At 23.7% G+C, this 6,761-nt stretch overlaps 1 long non-coding RNA gene across 1 annotated transcript; it reads right to left on the bottom strand.

Annotated features, from left to right (window-relative positions):
- Positions 1-1,217: 1,217 nt before the first annotated feature.
- Positions 1,218-4,445, bottom strand: LOC111616160. The gene is made up of 2 exons (XR_002755198.1): positions 3,161-4,445; positions 1,218-1,348 (listed from the first exon to the last, which is right to left on the bottom strand). It is a non-coding gene; the product is annotated as an uncharacterized LOC111616160 (long non-coding RNA).
- Between the last annotated feature and the right edge of the window lie 2,316 nt (positions 4,446-6,761).

The following is a 6,761-nucleotide window of genomic DNA, read 5'->3' as shown; positions in this document are numbered from 1 at the left end:
TTCATCAAAATTTATAAAATTTAATTCTTGGAACTTTTTTAATTATTAAATTTAATGATAAAACTGGAAACATTGGTTTACTTACAATAAAAATCTAATTTAGTGTTGAATAACTCGAAATATATTAGATATTAAAATCGTAACAGAAATTTTTTAAAGTCCGAAACTCTCTCGTAATGATCCACTTCTATATGATTTATGTGTGTATACATCTTAAATGCTTTATTAAGCATATATAAATCATCATCTTTAAAAGAATGTGAAAATTATTTATTTTTCTTTTAGCTTAATCGAAATACCCAAAACATAACTAATTCTAATTAAAGATTTGATTTAGCATTTTGGTCACATTTGATTTGTTTATGAGACCATAAAAGAAGTAAAATAAGGGTAAATTTGGCAGTTACTTGTATGTACTTCAATAAAAACGATCTACCCGATTACCTTCAAGAAGAAAATAAAAGTCCTGAAAGACATAGCTAAGAAATAAACATATTGTAAGTATATCAAGAGATTTAAACTATCGTCACAATAATTATTAAATATAAAAAAAATACTCTAGTGAAATTTTTAAATGCAAATGAGTGCTGTTATCAATTTAACGAAGAAGAAAACTTAATTAGCTATAAGAATTGTAGGACGTAATTGAATAAAATAAAAACAATTTTAAAAATTTAATTGAGATTTTTCTGTTTTAGTTTACACTTTGTTTTTGCTTACTTTTAAGCAGAATTTTTTACTTATTTTTTTTAATAATCGCTGGAAAAAGTTGTTAAACATTTAATGAAATTTCAACTAATGATGGCCATTAACGTTAATTAATTAATTTTATAAATTTATTATTATAAATTATAATAAACAGCCTTAAATTAAATTTATACAACAGTAACAACAGTACATTAATCAGTATATTAGTGCAGATTTTGTATTAGTAATGTAATGTTATATTTTTGTGTATACAAAATCAAATAAATATGCCCGGTACAACCAGTAACAATGTACTTTTCAAATTCATGTAAAATATATTTATAATTAAAATTATATATTTAACATTATCATAAATTTACCTTTCGAATGCAGATGCATGAGTTCCATAACTAAGTTCAGAAGGTAGAAGAATATTTTGAACTTCTTCGGGCACATTCTCTAATTTAGGATTCCAAAAATATGTATTTCGATTGAAGAAAACAACCAAATGTATAATTCTATAATTTTTGATGAAAAAATGATGAGAAGTGATTGAAAGACTTTGGCTTCTATTTTCATCCCAATGTATTTCTCTAAAATCTAGAGATTTCTCTTTATAATAGCGATATCCCAAATGCTCAAATAAGGAGACCACATTATCCTAAAACAAAATATGTCATTTTTAATTGTTATGAACGAAAATAAAACAATAAAATTTTAGATTGAAAATTATATTTTATAAATTATAAGAATAAGCTCTTAAAGCAGTAAATGAATAATAGAATTCTGTCAATTTGACGTTAATAAATTTAAAATAAAGCCAATTTGGCGTGTTAGTTATGGCATATGAATCAGTTTTGTCGCATCATTGATGCGTTCAATTTTGGCGTACGTCAATATAACTAACATTGGGTTTTTCACTGTCAGTTTAGTAGAAGTCTGTTGGCATGCTTTATGTATACAAGTAGAATAGAAGAGATCTTTATAAGAAGTGCAGATGTATTACCAGAATACCTATGACTCACATAAGAAGTGTATTAGCTATTAGTGATTTTCTATTCTTGTTAATCTGTATAATCATTACAACGGATATAATTCCAAATTAAATAACAAATGATGTATTATTACTAATAAAAAAAAAAGTTAATAGAAATATGATAATTTTTTAGAAAATAGAGTTTGTTCGTTGTATAAATAAATAATAAATTTTATAAATATTTATAGGAAATTTGCTAATATTTATAGACAAAATCATCAAGTTGGAGAAGTTTATTGACTTAACAACGATTAGAATGCCAGTTTCTTTAATGCAGATTGATTATTGCTTCTTGATTATTTAGTTTGACACTTCAACCGGATCATTTGATTTAAAACTATTCTTTTGAAATGATTTATCAAATGAATAAAATTAATCTAAGTACTTACAAACAAACAACAGATCAGTGTAACAGCATAACTATACAAATTTATAAATGTTTAACTTACAAAAATCAGAAAAAAAAATTTAAATGTGACGACATATTTCATTTTTTAGAATAATAACATTGTCATGTACGTGATTCGGAATCGTTCGTACAATATTTACTGCAGTTAAGAAAAGAGAGTTAAAACAACTATAAAACATAAATAATACATGTAAAAAATTATAACGTGCAGAGAGATTTTCTAATCTTACATTTTCATTAATCACAAATATAATTATAAAAAATGTATATAATAAGAAAATATATAACTTTGTGAATGTCACGTTAAAACAACTATCAATACCAACAAAACAATACATTAATACTTTTTAAAAAAAAGTCAGAATCGACTTTACATAGAAATATTTAAAAATGTTGAAAATGTATATTAAGCCAACATCTCTGCTCATCAAATAATAATAATAAACACTACATTAAAATAAATTTCTGTATCAATCTTTAATAACAATGAAGCTTTGTTCTTAAACAATCAAAATTTATCTTAAAATGTTTGCAAAGCGTTAACTTTTATCTACAATTACCTCTATTATCATATCTTATTTGCAATTATTTTTCGAAATTAGCAGAGAAATTCCTTTCTTCTCTACAAATTATATTTTATAACTCGCGAAACTATTCAAAAATTTCAGTTTGTTGTTTTAAAAACGAACTCTGTCTTTAATGCAAAAATATGCCATTGAAATACACATTCAATTTTTTGGATTTTGAAATTCAAAAAATATAATGAGTTTGTCATCGTAATTAATTAAGTTTCTCTATTAAATATAACTATTAGAATAGAAAATATCATTAAGAACTTGTAAACTTTAATAATGCCGAGTAGCTAGTAATTAGTACTCACATAGATTAGTTAAATTGACATAAGCCAAATTAATAGATTAGCTTACGGTCACAATAAATAAAAGCATTGGAAAATTACACTAAAATAAATATGAACTTTGTAAAATATAAACTCAAAATAATTTTAATTTATTAAATTGTTAACTTACATTTATACTATTAGAACTATTTTCAAAAATTCCATAACTAGTTATGTTAAAGCGTTCATAAAAATGCTTCGTTCTAACTTCTCTTTTTTCTAAAATTTTTAAATCATCTTCATTCAAAAAATATAATAGAAGACGTGGTTCGATTAGAAAAACTTGAATTCCACTGTCCTGTAATGTTTTTAGGAAAGTTAAATCTATCTGCTGAATTTCTGCTTGGACGATTTTCTGGAGTTCCTAAAAGTCAAAAGAAAAAAAAAATATATAATAATAGTTAAATCCTAAAGAAGAAGAAAAAAATAAAATAAAAATTAATGTGAACGAGAAGCGATAAAAATCAGCATTAAACATTTTATAAATTTTTAATTAGAGAAATGTGGGTGCCGGTTCGATCAATATTCATATTAATAGGGTCTTGCAGATAATATACACAGATGTGATTCATCAAGTATATCACAAAAATCTCTAATTAAACTTGAGTGTGTTTCTTTGTAATCACGTACATGGCAATTTTTATGATATATAACCCATGAGTTTTTATCAACTTGTGGATCGAAAATCATCAATTAAGCTATAGGAAATTTAATCCGTTCAAAAAATAAAATTATCGGTTAGTTTTGTTAAATATACAATATTACTTCGCGTGTAATATTTTGTACTTCTGCCCTAACGAAATTGTTTTATCGATTCGAACTGCAGATTATAGTCATAAACGTAAGTGTCTTTCTATGTTACAATGAATAAATTAGCAGTTAGAACTATTTAAATATGTATAAATTATAATTTAGTAAAACTATTATTGTTGAAATAATTAAATATTTTAGCCTTTTTGAACGTATTTAGTCAACAAATATTATAATTGTTGAGTAAAGTATAGTTGGAAATTTAGATAGGAAGTCTCGTATTTGCTAATCATTATATGTGATCCGTTGTAAATGAAATGTTAATACAAAAGTTACTCTGAAACTAATAATCATGCTTTCATCTCACTTGAATACGAACAAAATGCAATTATAGAAAATGAATTCATATACATTTATGAAATTGTTGATTGTCTTAATAACATTTTAGGTAATACACAGAGCGTAAAATCATCTAAAATTATTCTGACAATGCCCTGATGTTCAAATTTTTATAAAATATCTGGCGAGTTAGCAGCTAACTTTATTGATTAATATTATGTTTGCTTGGTTTTGTTTGCTCATTTTTAGAACAATTATCGACGATTTTTTTTGTTGTTGGTTTTCTTTTGTTTTTTGGAACATATCAATACATTGAAAAATAACGCCTAGAATTATTAAAACAACTTCAATTTTCGAAGATAAAGTTTCACAATTAAAAATTTGCAAAGGAAATTTACATAAATATGAATATAAAGTTTGTAAAGTTATTATAGCTCTTTCCATATTTTCCTATAATAATTTATTTACTTTCTATACTTTTTATTAAACGCGTTTATTTTTATGTTTAATTTTCTATTTTTTACGCAAAAAATTATAAAATCAACTATGTCGGCTTTATGCGTCAATAAAATTTATTGTTTTATTATTAATTTTTAATTTCGCTTATCGAAAATAAGATAAAATTTATTAAAAACTATATAAAAAAACATTAAAATTATAAATGTATTATAAAATTTATTTGATTTTCTTTAAACGATACGTAACTGTTTTATTATATTCCAGAATAAAGGGGATAAAGCTTAAATCCATAAAAATGCATTAGAATTTTTTTTAATATACAGAAAACAGTTCTATCCATCCTTTAAAATAATTTTTAACTAATATTATTTGATAGGAGATTTAAATAAAAAATTATTAAGTTACGAATTATTAATTTATATCACGTAACTGAATTTTAATTACTTCCTGAATTGAAAGTAATGAATAAAAATGCAGGTATAATAAATTTTAAATATATGGGTAAACGTGATTACTAAAAATTATCTACGTAATTTTTAAAATGCGTTGTATTTTTATTTAATATATTAAAAAGTTAATTTATCTATTTAAGCTTTAAAATGAGTAATATGTAATAGAGTTCATTTCAAACGTTTAAAGTTCACCATTTTAATGATTAAAAACAGACCTTAATATTATTTTATTTTATTTTTAAGATATTTTTTGTGTGAAATGCATTATAAATTTAGGATCTTTAATATGAAAAGCCTATTTTTATATTTTGTTTATTGATGAAATTTTAAAACTGACGTATTTGGCAATTGACCAAATCGTTGTTAAACTTCTTTAATGTTTAATAAAAATGTTTTATTCGATTAAAAATATATGATTCGAAGAAATGTCATTAATTAGTTATTGTCCTCTTCAATATAACATAAATAATAACCATCGACTTTTATGGAGTTTCATAAAATTTGCTCATCTTTTAAAGTGAAAGTGATGCTTTAAATCATGTTTACTATTTCATTTTATTATAAACGAAAATTCTTTATATCTTAAACAAAGCACTTAAAAATGTATAGGTTTATTATTATTATTATTATTATTTTATTTTTGATTAGTGTCATATTATGGACAACAGTAGACTAAATTCTTTTCATTTTAAAAACTTTCGAAAGCAATTAATTTCGTCGTAATTTTATATTTATTTTTAATAAAATAAATTGCTTGTTCTAAAAATTAAGATATTTTAAATTACGAATTGTTAAAATTTAAAATAAAAATAATTTTATATATATTTAAAATATTTACCGATATTTACGATTAGAATTAAAAGTGAATTAAATTTCCTTTAAGTTTAATTAAAATTTTACAATAATTTAGTTTTAAATAAAACATTAAAATTCAAATTATCTTCATTCGTAAAAATTCGTAATTTGGAAGCTTTCATTCAATTTATTTTCATCAAAAAATAAGAAAAATTAAAAATTAAAACTCTCGAATACGAATCATTTTTACACTGAAACATTAATTTTCATTATTGATCGAGGGGGAAGAAGATTCAAACATAACTTGTACATTTACTTCAAATATACTAGATTCTCTATATTAAGAATGATTTTTTTTTTTAAACGACTAATGCGCTTGTCTAAAGGTAATTCTCAAATTCATATTTCATGTAGGCTACACAAACCTGAAAAAAATGGAAAATTATGTAAGAAATGTTTCTAATATATATAATAGATATTAACGTACAATGTAACAAATACCGTAATTCTAGAATTTTTCATTAATAATCATTATTGCTAGGGAGAGAAATCCGTTGTTTAATTCTAAAAGAAATTATTAGAGTAAATGCATAGATGCTTTTTTTTTTAAAAAATGTTTAGATCTAATTTATAAAATTCATAAAAATTATATATACAAGGTCTGTTCAAAAAGTATCGGACCTTCGGTCGGCAAAAATAAATTTATTGACTTTGAGGTACAAAACCCTAATCCCCTTCAAAGTAGTCTCCTTGGTAATGTATACACTTCTCCCAGCGTTCCTGCCATTGCTGGAAACACTGCTGGAACGCATTTTCTGGAATGGCCATCAGCCGGTCCGTCGCATTTCGCACGATGTCTTCTCTCGACTAAATTTGGGTTCCTTTTAGCGGCATTTTCAGCTTGAGAAATAGCCAAAGGTCACACGGAGCCATGTG

Source organism: Centruroides sculpturatus, unplaced genomic scaffold (assembly GCF_000671375.1).
Source record: "Centruroides sculpturatus isolate CEXI.00-Female unplaced genomic scaffold, Cexi_2.0 scaffold2548, whole genome shotgun sequence".
Taxonomy (NCBI): domain Eukaryota; kingdom Metazoa; phylum Arthropoda; class Arachnida; order Scorpiones; family Buthidae; genus Centruroides; species Centruroides sculpturatus.
The sequence above is the reverse complement of the archived record's forward strand: the minus strand, read 5'-3'. Positions and strand labels throughout refer to the sequence as shown.